General features: G+C 43.2%; 2 long non-coding RNA genes across 2 annotated transcripts in view; both read right to left on the reverse strand.

The window, feature by feature from the left end:
* Positions 1 to 14,331, reverse strand: part of LOC128153810 (uncharacterized) — a 275,250-nt gene that overhangs the window by 168,938 nt on the left and 91,981 nt on the right. The window lies entirely within an intron of this gene.
* On the reverse strand, positions 8,064 to 11,134 carry LOC128153811 (uncharacterized). The gene is made up of 3 exons (XR_008239109.1): positions 10,537 to 11,134; positions 9,731 to 9,856; positions 8,064 to 9,385 (listed from the first exon to the last, which is right to left on the reverse strand). It is a non-coding gene; the product is annotated as an uncharacterized LOC128153811 (long non-coding RNA).

The raw sequence follows: 14,331 nt of genomic DNA on the forward strand, positions 1-14,331 counted from the left end.
GACGGTGTGATGTGTATCCAAAAGGAAACATGCTTATTCATATGTATTTCTCAGAGGCCATTAAGCTTTTATGGTAGTCATGGTCAACTAAAACCATCCTGGAAGCAGGGAACTAGAGGTAAAATACTGCATTACCCGTGGCGCTTTACCCCCTGAGGCAGTCCACAAAGCCTGTGGGACACACACCAGAGCTGTCTAGACCAGCAAAGCCTCACTGTAAACAAACCATGACAGAAAAAACAATTAAAGCGCCGAAATCTAACAAAACCTGTCACTCTGTTCTTCATCCACCTTACTTTCTTAACAGGACAATCCAAAGCTTTGTAGGCATAAAATCTAGCAAATCTTTTATTCACTAGGGCTCAGACCAGCAAGGGCTTACACGCAACACTAATAGGCTTTGCTGCAGAAAGAGTGGCAACTTGGAATCTTCGGGAAAGATCTTCACAGTTTCAGTGCCCCAAAGTAACAGGCTTTCTGGGAGTTTTCTGCTCCCTCCCTCTCTCCTGCTCTGCCTCCTTCTCAGATGGCTGGTGTGGAGCCAAGATGATGGTACTAGTGTGATGACCATGTAGGGAGGGCCACTGCCTTTCTGACTCAGAGACTGGGAACTCAGAGATTGTAATGAAGGCCACCAGGCGTTTCCTTCCATGCCTGCCAGAGAATGTGAGTGCCCAGTCCAACCTCCGGGGCTGAGGACCAGGCTCCAGATGGCTCTGATACAGGTAACCGCTGGACAGGAGTCTGTCGGGAATGCATTTACTTACACTGGGATTTTCTGAAGGCTTCGACATGGAATAATCAGGAGTAATTGTGTACAGACTGAGTCCAAGATGGTGAAAAAGGGCCATAGAAAGACCAAACTGAGTGTTACTGAACAGGAACCAGGGAGAAGCCAGTTCTGAGAGGGATTTTCAGGTCAATATGGTTTGGCTCCAGCTTCAACACCAGCCAGGGACCTGATACACGGAGATGAGTGAATCACCAAGTGTCTTCCTCACGAATGGCTCCTGGAGGAGTTAAAAAGGTTCTAACTAAATTCAAGTGCCCAGTCATCTACTTGCCACATTTGATGCTGGCCCAAGGCAGGAAAGATCTATTCACTCAGCATGGTTCAGACTCTCACTGTTTTGGCTACAGAGTGGTTATTAAAAGTTACTTGCAATTGACTTTGAAGGAATGAGACTGTTACCAATCAACTAGGTAGCAAAGCAGCTGTGCTGAGATGGCAGCAAAATGGACCCTGCCTAGGGGTTGATGTCTAGTCCAAAAAATTATGAAATAAGAGCCAATATAAGTTATACATTCCTATCCCTCTATTTTTTCTAATCAAATAAACTTCTGGATTCTGGTGTTCTCCTAAACCTCATTAACCAGAACCCCTGAAAAATATTCTCAAAAAACATTCCAAGGACAATCTCTGACTAGTAAGTCACTCTGTGTTGCTGTAGAAAGCAAAGAAGGAAAGAATGGGTGGAAGAGGAAATGAAGAGCTTGTTTTATGGGGGTAGAAAGCAGTGAACAGGAAAATGAGAGTTCTACAGGGACAGCAATAACAAACCTCATTTCTTCGGAAGTCCTGAGACAGCCATCAAGACAGAACCTGCCTACAGGTGCTGATGTTCAAACATCACCGCTTTCTTTTTCTTATAAACATGCTTGATCAATTTGCCTCTCCATGAACAAAGTAAAAGTAGCTGAGGCACTGAAAATCCACAACCAGCAGCCTAATTAAAATTAAGCTGTTAAAGTACTGTCCTGAAGATCAGGTACAGAGAGTAGAACGTAGCTCTCCTTGGTCCTATGAGCTGTGCCAGTGGGTGACTGGATGATTTTATATTCTTCTTTATTAACCCAGCAATAAAAGTAACATAATAATATTGGCTATCTTAGGGAGGGCTGACAAAGCTGTCATCTTAAGGCTTCAGGCAACAGTGCAAATTCTTTACTTTATGTTAATTATTTATAAATAAATGTTTCTACATGTCATCTAAATTCTTGATTTAAAAGAATTGTTTCCTGGATATTTTTTGAAGCTGACAGTGCAAAGAGTTTATTTTTAAAGTCTTTTGAGGTTTTATAGCTCAAGTACTTCAGAGCACTGCTAACAGCAAGAACCTGACAGGCTGATGGCAGGACAAGAACAACAGCTGTTTTTCTTGTCCAGGCTCTGTGATATATAAAAGGGAAAAACTGGACAAGAGTCTGATCCAGATCCCACCAACTGCAAATTTGCACAACAGATACTGATGATTATGGAGTCTCGGTCTCCACATCTTAGTACTGTGTATCATCATGCATGGTAATGGGTCTAAAATACGCCCCTTTACTTGGAAAGTGTCTCTGTGTTCATGTTGCATAGGTGTTAAGAACAGCTGGAAAGTCAGGGTCATGTATCTGAGCCATTCACTCTGCATGGGTAGAAATACACCTGTACCACTGTACAATAGGATTTGAACAACTCAGTATTACATCACAGCCACTTCTGTATCTTGTATCATCCTAGAAAGTGTGTGGTGCAGCCTGTTGGCCTAAAAACTTCCTTGCTTACTTGCAAGATTCAAAATTAAATCAGAGTGAGACAGTAACAGATCCTGGCATTCATCCTACCTGAGTGTGTCAGTAGCCCCAAGCACAGCAGGATACAGTCCCTGTACTGTGTGGGCGTGCGTGGGTAAGAGAACCAGTGAGCGAGTGGCAGAGGAGGAGCTTGCTGCAGCCGGAGCAACAGTTTCCACAGACCATTAAATAAGCTGTTGCCATACCATCACCAGCTTTCAGCACAAAGCTGCAGTTTGATGAAGGCTGGTTCTATGTTAAACTCAGTAAAAAACAAGCCTTCAACTCCTGGACAGTTCTCCCTGCCCCCTTTTTTCTTTAGGTCCAGAGCATTTAGTGCCCTGGGGCAGTGGCACATAGGCTCTTGCATGCACAATCTGCTCAGTGACCCCATTTCATGTCTGCAGAACGCTGCTCACTGCCTGCTCACATGCACAGGGAGGCCCAAACAAACGTCCCATCACTTCAATATTCCCAGCCTAAGCCTGTCTCCCCTTTGCATTCATCAACAGCATAGCATTCCCACTGTGGGAAAGGGAACAGAATTATTCCTCCAAGAATCATCTATCATAAGTAGCAGTTATCTGTTTGGAAGAAGCAGCCAGTGAATAGGCTGTGTGCTAACCCCCAGGCAGCCCTGCCTCTGATGGGGTTGGTGCTTTGGGCTGTAGTTCATTCCACTGCAGGCCAATGTGGTGGTCAGGCTGTAACTGGGGTGGGTTAAGAAGTTTTCACACACCCCCATCATCACCACCTCTAGCTCTCCTGAAGTTTACCAGCTCCTCAGCCACCAAACCATGCAAGAAAGCTGCATCTACATCAGCTTTTTAGTTCAGGTGAGGAGTTTGGTTCTGAAGTTAATTTCCTATTCACTGCATTTTGCTTCCCATCATGGTGCAGTCTCATACCTGGTGAACTGAATTCCTTTCGGGTGAAAATAAACCAGAAGATTGTTCTTCCAGGGGTGCATCTGTTGTGCTCCAGCTATTGGCAAGCATTCAGTTAATTGGACCAGAACAGAGCAAGTCCAAAATAAGCTCCCTCTGAAACACATTTAGTGTGAATGTTAAATATTCAGCAGCAGCTCTCTTGTTTTCCAGATCTGCTCCTATTACACCACACTACTTGTTAATGTAGGCATGCTTACTTGTCAAAATGATCCATGCTTGCCTGTGTGTCTGTTGAACCTGTTCAAACTTTTTTAGCCAGATGGATTTTAACCTGGGTCACGGTGACAGAACTGAGTTAGGGAGCAAGGAGACATGAAGATTCACTGGCACCTCTGTGGGGACAGTAACCTCCAACGAAGACAGTCTCAAATGCAGCCAGAATAGCACCTTCAGCCTCAGGCCAGCTGAGCCATCCCTGGGAGCCTGGCTAGCCCATGGGTGCACTGAGCACCAAACTGCATTTCTGAAGTTGGCTCCTAAATTCTCCTTCTCCCCTCTGCAAAATGCCACAGGCTCACCCATGGACTCAGGATTCACTGACTGACATAAAATTCCTCCTGGAATGTAAGTGTGCACCTCCCCAGAAGTTTTACCCTCCAGTTAGCCTCTACTCCCACTCATGTCTCCCTGACCTTCCCTCTTGCCTGCCATTGTGATTAGAAAGCCTTCTCTCCCTCACACACAGAGCAGCTGCTTATAATCTAACTTCCCTCTGCTTCTCCAGGGCTTCAAGACTGACTCGATGCTCCAGGCATTCCAGCTCCTACAGAGCAGCAACAGAGCAGGGAGGAAGCTCTCAGTCTCGCCACTAACATTAAGTCAATTCTCCCCACTGTACTGAAACTTGGTCAAGTGAATCAATGCACTGGAACATAGGGCTCAGACAGCCATAAAGAGGGAAAAGAAAACTGGCCCGTGTTTCCAGGTAGTGGCATATAATGTGGAAGATGATCTCAGCACTAACTGTTTCAGACAAACTTTAGCAGTTATTTCCATCTAAGTCTTGGCTCCATTCATTTTGCCTGAGACTTAGACCTATTTTTGGAAACCTTAAAAATATACAGGGAGTTGCCAGCCATTTTTATTCCAATGCAGGAACATTATATACTGAAGACATTACTCTTGGCTCCTGCTCAGATGGCAGTTTTTTTCCAGGTGAACACCAAACCCTGACCCATGACAATGTTGTTGAGGTAAGTATTGCAGCTGTTTCTGGGCTAGAACACGAAGTAGACTCAAAAAAACACAGAACCTTATTGTGCGGGAGATGCCTAGAGCAAGAGTCTAATCTGGGACTGTTCATGCTACCTCTCCCACCCAGCTGATTCACTCACAAGTGAAGGGAATTCCCTCCCACCTTGTTAACACTACATGGTGTGATCTGCAGTCAGGGTTGCATGACTATGAGAGACATGAACCCCTGGGCAACCATAATACCCCACACACTCTGCATCCAGTTCTTCTTTTCCCCACAGCAAAACATGATGATGCACCACACAGCACAAACTGCCCCCCCGCCCAGTTAGACACAGGCATGACAGATGGCATCATTTATTTCTCCTAGGTTTTTACTAAACATGTGGCATCTCTGATCCTAAAATCAGAGAACTAAGGCACTTAGGATATTTGTACCAGCAGAGTGAGTAGGTTATAAAAAAAAAGGAATGGATAGGTGGGTAGATAGGTAGATAGATCACAGATAGATGGGTAGGTAGATGTATAGATATATACATACATACTGTGTTCTTAGCTGTTCTCTGTCCCAGAAATGGCTGCCTTCAGCAATAGACACTCAGTCCCAATTATGCTTGCTCTGTTTCAGGAGAATTTTTCTGTCTTCATAGGGAACACAGACTTCCACTTTTAAAACATAGCCATAACTTTTTTTTCTTTGTCTTACAATTTTTTCTCTCACTCAACTCGTTCTGTTTGTTTGTTTGTTTGTTTGTTTTTAAGAAAAGAAAATCCCCTGAGTTAAAATAACAAGGAAAAAGCCCCCAATGTCAAAACTAGTTTTTCAAGCCCAAACACATATTTTGAGAAGATCACCAAGCCCAGGAGCCTTCCCCTTTCCCCACCAGAAACCTCCCTCCTCAGCAATCCTGGGGGCAGGGAGGATTAGCTTACTGATGTTTGTACAGTGCTTTGAAAACACAAAAGTCCTCTGGGTAATTCTCTTTTAGAAACCACACAGCCATCAAGATACCAAAGTCCCTCTCAGTGAAAGGCTAGTGTACAGCTAAAAATATCCATTAAGGAAAAAGGACGGTTCCTCAAGAGCAAAGGAGGTATCAGAAGTCCTCACTGAAACCAAGGAGGAAGGTGGCCTCCCAACAGTCCCAGGGCTGAGTAGCAACATACTGAACTTCTGTGTTTGTGCATGTGCCTTTTGGCTCTCCGTGACAATCTGAGAGAAAAGCAGCACGGCCAGGGTCAGGCTGCCTCTTTCCTGAATCACAGCACAAGGCTCCCCTAACAGCTCAGCAAGTCTCCCTGGGCTCAAAGTGCACCATCCTTTCTGAGGGGTGGTGGGGATCACAGAGGGCACAGCAATTTCCTACAGCAGAAATCACTGGCAGTATCAGTAGAGCCCCATGGTTCAAGGGCACTAAAGTCTCTGTCTCTCTGTAAGGAGAAGCAACCCGCCTCTCACAGAGCTCCAGGGAGGACAACTGGAGACTGCCTCACTGTCCCCTGCTGCCTGCTGCCAGGCTCCCTGAAGGATATGAGCACCTAACCTGAATCACTCAGCAGGCACTTGCTTCTCTGGGAGGACTTTAATTTGCTTCTTGCCTGTATGCCCTTCTTTCTCTTCTTGTTGCTCATTGCAGGACTTCCAAAATCAGGGAACAGACCTACATGTTTTGAAAAACACTGAGAACTAGAGGAGTTTGAGCTTCTTTGTTTCCTAGCTGCAGCCAAATCACTGTTTTCATGCTTAATGAAAATGTTTGCATTATTATTATTATTAGAGAATTTACTTTTTTTAAAAAGAAAAAAGAATATGAGATACCCACACACATCTAATTCCAGGAGCTCAGGTTCATAAAAAATGCTGAGGATATTAAAAACTCAAGATTAAATCATGAAAGCTGGCAATATTGCTTCACTTTAACCCAATGGATGCCAAATTCTCTACTGATACAGCTCCAGAGTTACAGTAACAGAAATTTTGTCTCTGTATCTCTGAATGTGATTAAACTACCACTCCTCCGGAAGAAGATTTAGTTTTAAGCTTTACGCTGTATTAGATATTCTCCCTGAAGGACTGCTCCACACTATTGGCTGTATTTAGTACTCTCAAACTACAAGCCAGTCTCCAGTAAACCATTATGCATTTCATAAGTCATGAAGTTTGGCTTTTTTAACCAGCGTAATTTGCTAGCTGGCTTTTTCAACTTAGTATGAGATGTGTATCAGCACTACAAAGACAAACTCTATTTTTTCAAAACTGAAGCTGAGATTCTGATCTGGTCATGGGAGTCCATCAAGTGGGTGTTTAAGGTTTTTATTTCAGATAATAATAGCAGAAAAGTGAGCAATTTATCTTCACCTTTCCAAGTTGTTAATCGGAAGTTTTCCATTGTGTTCTCTAGGAGTTCATTAATGAATAATAGAACCTCGTTGGGTTGATCCTCCTCCACTGTGACAAATTTCCATCTTCTACTTGAGTTGATACATGAAGAGCTAAGAAACTTTCCTAGGCCTCATTTGCCTTTGGCCACAGCAAAACCCTAATGCAGCTTTAATTATAGGGTTTCCCTCAGGTCACACCCATCCTCCCAGTTTCCTCAGGGGATTTACACCAGCAAGGTTAAAATTGCACAGCTGAACCATACAAGAACCATTTTTTCCTTTTTACTTGGCTGTAGTTAGGAAAAATCAACAGTAAGGGGAGCAGAAACCACAGCCCATTAGATTTTTCTTCACCCACACTGTTGTGTGTTTGCCTTAGATTATTCTGCAATGGGAACTGCTGACGGTACAAATGGATGCACAGTGGGCTGCTCCACAGCACTTCAGAGGAGGTAAGAAAACCAGAGGGTTGCTGGTGTTCCCAGAGAAGACTTATAAATTTACCTGCTTTGATATATGGAAGAGCTGTATATTAGAGAAGTAAATAACCTTTCCCCTCCATACCTGCAGGAAGTAGTTTTCTTGTTTCCTGTTGCAGAGTCATGGGAACAGAGAAAGTAGGTTTATGAGGAGCCTCAAAATATCATCCAGCATTATCTAATCCCTATTTTGTGGACCACTGGTGGGCTGCAGAACATCATACATGCACACATTGCTTGACACACAGGTAAAGAGCCAGTTCTGCATGGGCTTTGCATCTTGCAGAAAGCTCTGAGGATGCAGGGAGGTTATAAAGGAATTTGGGTTTGAATATTTTCAGTTCAAGGGGAGAAAAGTGAGCATAGTGAGAAGGTCCATTCTACAGTCAAAGGTAGGCTGGTCAATGAGGAGGTGCTAGAGTGCTCCAAGTTTGACACTGTCTGCCTGTGTCTCTCTCTCTCACACACACACAGACACAAACATGCACTGTCGAAATGTTGGTGTATACCCAAATGCACCATTTTGTTTAGTGAGGAAAGCTGGACATGGGGAGAGGAGGGAAGTGCAGGGAATGCACTGAAGGTGAGGCCTCAGCACAATGTGTGAACATAGCCAATTTGCTCCAAAGAGGTTTTTGGTCCTACCCTGAAACTAGGGCATGCCCCCATCCTGGACTTGGCATGCAGATCCTGTCACTACCAGCAAAGACAGTGGAGGACAACATTAGAAACTGAGCTTACTTTGCCATAGAGCTCCAAGGGCTTCCATTGCACACTGGCTGACCTCAGTATTTCATTTCTTGCAGTGGGGTCAGCAGTGTCAGAAAGGATGAAGTAAGATAGTTAACTTTTCTTAAAAGAGAGGAGTATGTACTAGGTGGCTTCTTGAGAGTCCATTCCTGTTTTCTATTATTCCTATTGATGCATTTGTAGGAGCCAAATGCTTTCAGAAGCATAAGAAGTATAGGAATAGGATGGAGTATGGTAGGACAGAACAGCATAGTATAGTATAGCATAAAAACAAACTTGTTCTTTTCAGTGGTCATCATGTCCTCATGTTGATATTTACCATGTCAATACAGTAGAGATTTCAGGCAATGTCAATTCAGTAAATATTTCATTTCAGCAACACAAACATACAACTGGAGCTGCTCCCACAATAACCAACACAGGGTCAGACACAACCTGCATAGCCTGCTGAGATAATTTGAGCTTTCTGGGAACAAAATATAAACCTTGTATCGCCCCAGTACAAAATGGAAAAATGGTGCAGCACAGCACCGCACCACATTGTATTTCATTAACCCTCTCCTGTGCTGATGCCTTCTTTCTGAGAAAATGGATTGCTTTGAAAGAGTGGTTCATTAATCTCAAGAGGAATTACTGCAAGTCGTTCTGTCTTGCCTCTGTTTCCCCAGTTAATGCTTAATTACTGGGATGCTGATGGTCTTAACAGTTGCAATGCACTCTGAGGGCCAAAGGTGTAAAAAGATTATGGCATTACTGAGCTTCCCAGGATTCATTTGGTGTTATGAGTATACTGGGGGATTGGCAGGGAATCTGCCTTATTCAGAACTAGTTTATGTCTTCTTAGTCACATCACTGGTCCCCGGGGAATCCTCTGAGCATGTGGGGATCTTATGGTGGGAAAGTGTGAAAAGTACTGTTAGAAACACTGCTAAGGACTTGCAGTAGTCACAAGAAGAGGTTTCACACTCCAGATCTTTGCCCAAGCTCTTGGATGCAGGAAGTTGATCCACTTCCTTTGCCCCAGCACTGCTGCTATTGGTAAATAAACAGGGAATATAAAGCCTTGTTTCTCTAGACAAATAAAAGACACAAGACAAGAAGAAAACAGATATTGATTACTGGGGATTGGCTGATGAGTGCTGAGTAGCTCTTTGTGTTTCAGAATAGAGATGGCAACGTGGTATTACTTTAACTGCACAGTTCTGCACAGATGATGCTCTGTCCACCTAAGCCTGATGGCTGGTATCAATATTGTGCAACAGAACAAGGAGATGTCAAAATAATTCAATGCTCACCATGTAAAAACTCCACTCCCTGTGTGGAGGCCTTGAGCCTGACCTTTGGGACCTTTTATTGCTGGCCAGAAGATCCTGTTCCTTAGATACATACAAAACATGTCAAAAAAACAGTGCCCACCTGCTTTTCTGGGTTGCTGAGCACCTGATCTCCCAAGACGTCCCTTGGCCTTGGATCACCTGGCCCATTTCGCCCATGGATGCAGACAAAAGCACTGAAATGTAGACATGTGCAAGCTGCTGACACCTGCTTCAAACAGAATGAAATTAGGAAGCTGCTTTGTCCACCACAAATGACTACAGAAACCTCTTTTTTCCTCAGGCTTTTTCCTCCTTTCCATGAAGATGCATATGATTTTGAATTAATTGAAATGGTATATGTTGGAGAGAGCACCCAGAGCTTCCTATGCCAAATGATACATCACATATCCTGGCTTGTTAACGTTAAAATGTAGCAGACATCCCCTTCCCTCTCCACCAAAACCTACATGGACTACCTACTTTATCAGTTCTACAACCACACCCTTGTTCAGTCCCTGCCTCTAGGCCTCTGCATGTCCACAGCAGGCCAAAACACAAATACACCAATAAACTACAAAGCTGAAAAAGCCAACACCTTCCCTAGGTTTTTCTCAGGTTACTTCACGAGGTCCATATCTTGGGCGCTGACATTAATTCTATATCCGTCCACTTGTCATGTGAATCTTCTCTATTGCCTTCAGGGCCCCTAAAAGGCCAAGTGTGAGGGCAGAATATGTGTTCAAATTACCTGAATCTTCTTCCAGTCTCTCCTGAAAAGGGCCTTAGTCAGGCATATTGAGCTTACATTAGCTTGCTGCTGGAATTTTGCTCCCCACTTGCATTCTCATACCCAGATCCAGAGTGCCCTGGGGCCTCAGGTAGTCACAATTACATGAACATGCTTACCCAGAGAAAGCTGCTGATCTGTACAGCCACCCCATACAGACAGTGTCCAAAGGCTCTCTTCTTACACAGGTATAAAGTGATGCTTTTTTTACTGTCTCTGATACCATTCAATGGCATTCACTAAGAACAAAATACAGAGAAGGTTTCCTGATACCCGCGAACAAATGTGAAAAACAGACTCAGGAACCCAGCCTAGTGGACTCTTTTAGTGAATATACAATAGAGAGGTATAAAATTATAGAACAGGCTTAGGCAGGATGCTCCTTTGCCAATTTATTTCTCCTTATAAGTTAGCAGATGATAGATGATGAAACAGCTTGGGAATGTTCTGTAGTTCCCTATTGTGGCCTTTAATAAGGCCAAACCAGCATTAATGACCTTGTCTGGAGAAGTTCAATCCAACCAGTCTTGGCTAGCTTCTTAAACACAGTCTAAGTCCTCTGGTTTGTGTGATGTTCAGTCAAATGGATTTTTAGTCATCATTTTCAGAGCCACGTTCCCTTTCTTCATTGTTAGCTACATGGTCTTCCCTGAATGGTAATATATTCCAGGTGCTGAGCATCACTCTGGGTATTGATCCAAACTCTGCCTCAATCTGAAGAAGCCATCTGTCCTTTCCATGTCTTAGTCACTACATCGCAACACTGGGATAATGTCTTTCACCAGGACCCTTAACCCTTTGGGGAAAAAAGTACATTAAATACTACCTAGTACTTTCTGGTTTGCCAAACCATATCTGTAAAGTGTGTCAGTTTCCCTCCAGTTGCATTTTCTTGCAGTTTCCATTCTACAGTATTTAGAGGAAGTAGACTGACAAAACACAAATAAGATGTTTATTTCTTTTTAGAAGATTTCCTTTCACACAGGCTGTGTTTCTGTGAACACTAATACTGGATCCACACATTTCTGGATCGCTGACAGTAAACTTTTCATCTGGAGCAGGCAAGGACATTTCTGTCTGATTAGCTAGGTCATTCTGAGTTTTGCTGACTTCATGCTTTAATGCTAGCACACTTCAGCAGCGATGAGATTTGATCTGGCATAAATCTATAGGGGCATGAACAGGTGATGTTTGATCCATCTTCCTGGGACAAACAAGTTCAGCAATGTTTTTTTAATAAATTTGAACCAGAAGAAAGAGCCATCTCTGAACTGGCTCCTTGTATCACCAGGCCAATGTGTTTCTGGTCTGATACTTGGAGTCTTAAGCCTGGATTTACTGGCCTGGTGAACAACTGCTCTTCCAGATTCTCTTCCACTTTGTTTTTGCCTGGCTTTCCACAATAAATGGAGTCAGACTTTCCAAGATGATTCACCCTGGCTATAAGCAGAGATAATCCTGTACAAATCAGTGAGAATCAAGCACACTTTGCTGCTCTCCCAAACCTGTCATCATAACTTAAACTGCTATCATTTCTACTTTGTCATCTTTACTAATCTTTTCTGTCCCCCACTTCATATTTGTCATAAGGGATGAAGTATTCTCATAAATCCCAATCATACTGCATCACAGTACTGTGCCATTTTTATCTTTGTCATACCCAGGAAACATGGCATCACATCATGCCATGAAACTGAAATGGGAAATATTTAGCATCAAAGGCTACCTATGTCAAAAATCATGTGACACTAACCTGCCCTGCAGAGAACTGAAGCACCCTGCAGCGCGTAAGCATGAAGTAAAGAGCAGCCTTGTGTAGGCAAGTCATTCCTGTGCTGTGGGAATGAAATGAGAGAGCCTCAGCACGACACAAACTTTCTCCTGCACAAACAAGGATTGATATCCTAGAAACAGGCAAAGACAGCATCTTAGATGAACATTCACACCACACAAAACTCCGCAACTACACACACATACACAACTTGAATCACCTATCTATCACCAGGTACTGAGCCCTGCTGCTGGCTCCCCTGTCATTTAGCAGGCCACGTGGTTTTGTGTGACTCAGCAAAAATTCCAGAGACAGAATAACTGCACACTAGATCTGGCATATTCAATGCTTAGAAGAAGGAGCTCCTCTCCTCCCCTCCATTGCCAAGCCCATATGATAACCTCAGCACTCTGATGAGATGATACAGAATAATAGAAGCTAATTCCAGGCCTCGACACTCCACTGCTATCACAGTGGTATCTGAGCAATTTGCTCTCCTGCTGCCTTGCTCACAGCAGAGCTGGGCATAAATATGCAGGTTCCTGCTGCTGTCATCAGAAGCTAGCCCTTGATTTCATTGGATGCAGGGTCCTGACATAGTTGTGCATAAATTTAAGTTCAGGTCAGTTCCCAGTGCTGCACCCTGCAGCGTTGGGAATGAAGAGCAAACTACTTAACGAATGATAGTCATCTTGTATATATAGCTTTGAAAAGAGCTCAGGATGGTGAAGAATTGAATGGCTTGGTTTTCCTATCCAAAAATAGCTCATGGGGAACAACATACTTTTGTATTCCAGTAAGTCCAAGTGAGAGTAATAACAGCAAAACTTCTACGTGGTTGTTATTTTTTGTCCAGTAAACTGCAAGACCATTCTGTTTCTTTTTAATGTCAGTCCCAAGTGTGCTTTATTTACTAGACTTGCTTATATTATTCTTCTCTAGGCTGACTTTCTTCAGACTTTTCAAGTCCACTTTATGGTAAGACAAATCTAATTTTCTGATACTATTTGGAGGTATAGGATTGGTTTAAGCCCACATTAAGAGAATACATTCTATTCCGTAAGGTAGTGGTTCATTTAATCTCAGTCCCTCTGTTTCCTTACATATAACATGAAAACACTAATTTCTCCTATTTCAAGAACAAAAAGTTACACTATAATTCCTTATGCTTGCCAATCAGTTGGCAGGTGTGCAGGGGACAGTATGAGTCCAAATGATTATAAATACAGCACTGTATTTATGAAGTTTGTTACCTTGCTTAGGAAAAAACAAATTTTGCAGATATCCCACTGTGGTCTATCAGAAAGGCTGCCCAAAGAGATTGTAGCTGAAGGGTGTGGTGTGGAATCAGCCTAGTTACTATCCCTCTCAGAAAGTTATGAGAGCCCATCTCTATGAACCTGATTCTGTTCCTCCTTACAGTCATGCAAACTGAGTGCAGTGATTCAGGATTAACTGTAACTGAGACACAAATCTGACCTGTTGTGTCAAATTCCAGGATAGTTCGTGTATCCAGGCTCAGAAGAGCTTGGCTCTTCACTTTCCTGGTAAATGTCTCTATTGATAGAATGCTCAGGAAAGGGGGAAGAACATTTCACTGGCAATCTCTGCTATATTGAGGGCTAGCTTCACCTTTCAAAATTATCAAATTAATTCCATATTGGATTGGTTTATATACTCCACAGCTTTTGACTTAACTACCTTGTTTGTAGAGTGATTTGGAATAAAAGTGGGTACTATAAAAACGTGGATGTCTGGGAATGATGAACTGATGTCATTTTGGTGAGGGGCTCCCTCAGCTTGTCCTCAGCTAAGAGCATTTCTTGTATTTCAGCTCTGCTTCTAAAGTAACCATGGTTCAAGGCATCAATATTTCATGAGGCATAAATGGTTCCCCTTTAGGAAAAGTAAAAGCAGTTTTTCCTGTTTGTGAAATCTCCACGTTGCCAAGAACAAGAAAGCTTTCGAAACTCTATCTCTGCTGCTTGCAGAGCTTCACTGCCTTATAGGGTCTGAATCTCCTGGATACACACTGGGGGCGGGCTGGGAATGCTGGCTTTTCCTCCTTCTGGGTGATTCTGGGAGGCCCGCAAATGATGTCATGGTACATTTTAGGCTACAATAACAGGAAATTATCAAGTGT

This window comes from Harpia harpyja, chromosome 18, assembly GCF_026419915.1.
Source record: "Harpia harpyja isolate bHarHar1 chromosome 18, bHarHar1 primary haplotype, whole genome shotgun sequence".
Classification (NCBI taxonomy): Eukaryota; Metazoa; Chordata; class Aves; order Accipitriformes; family Accipitridae; genus Harpia; species Harpia harpyja.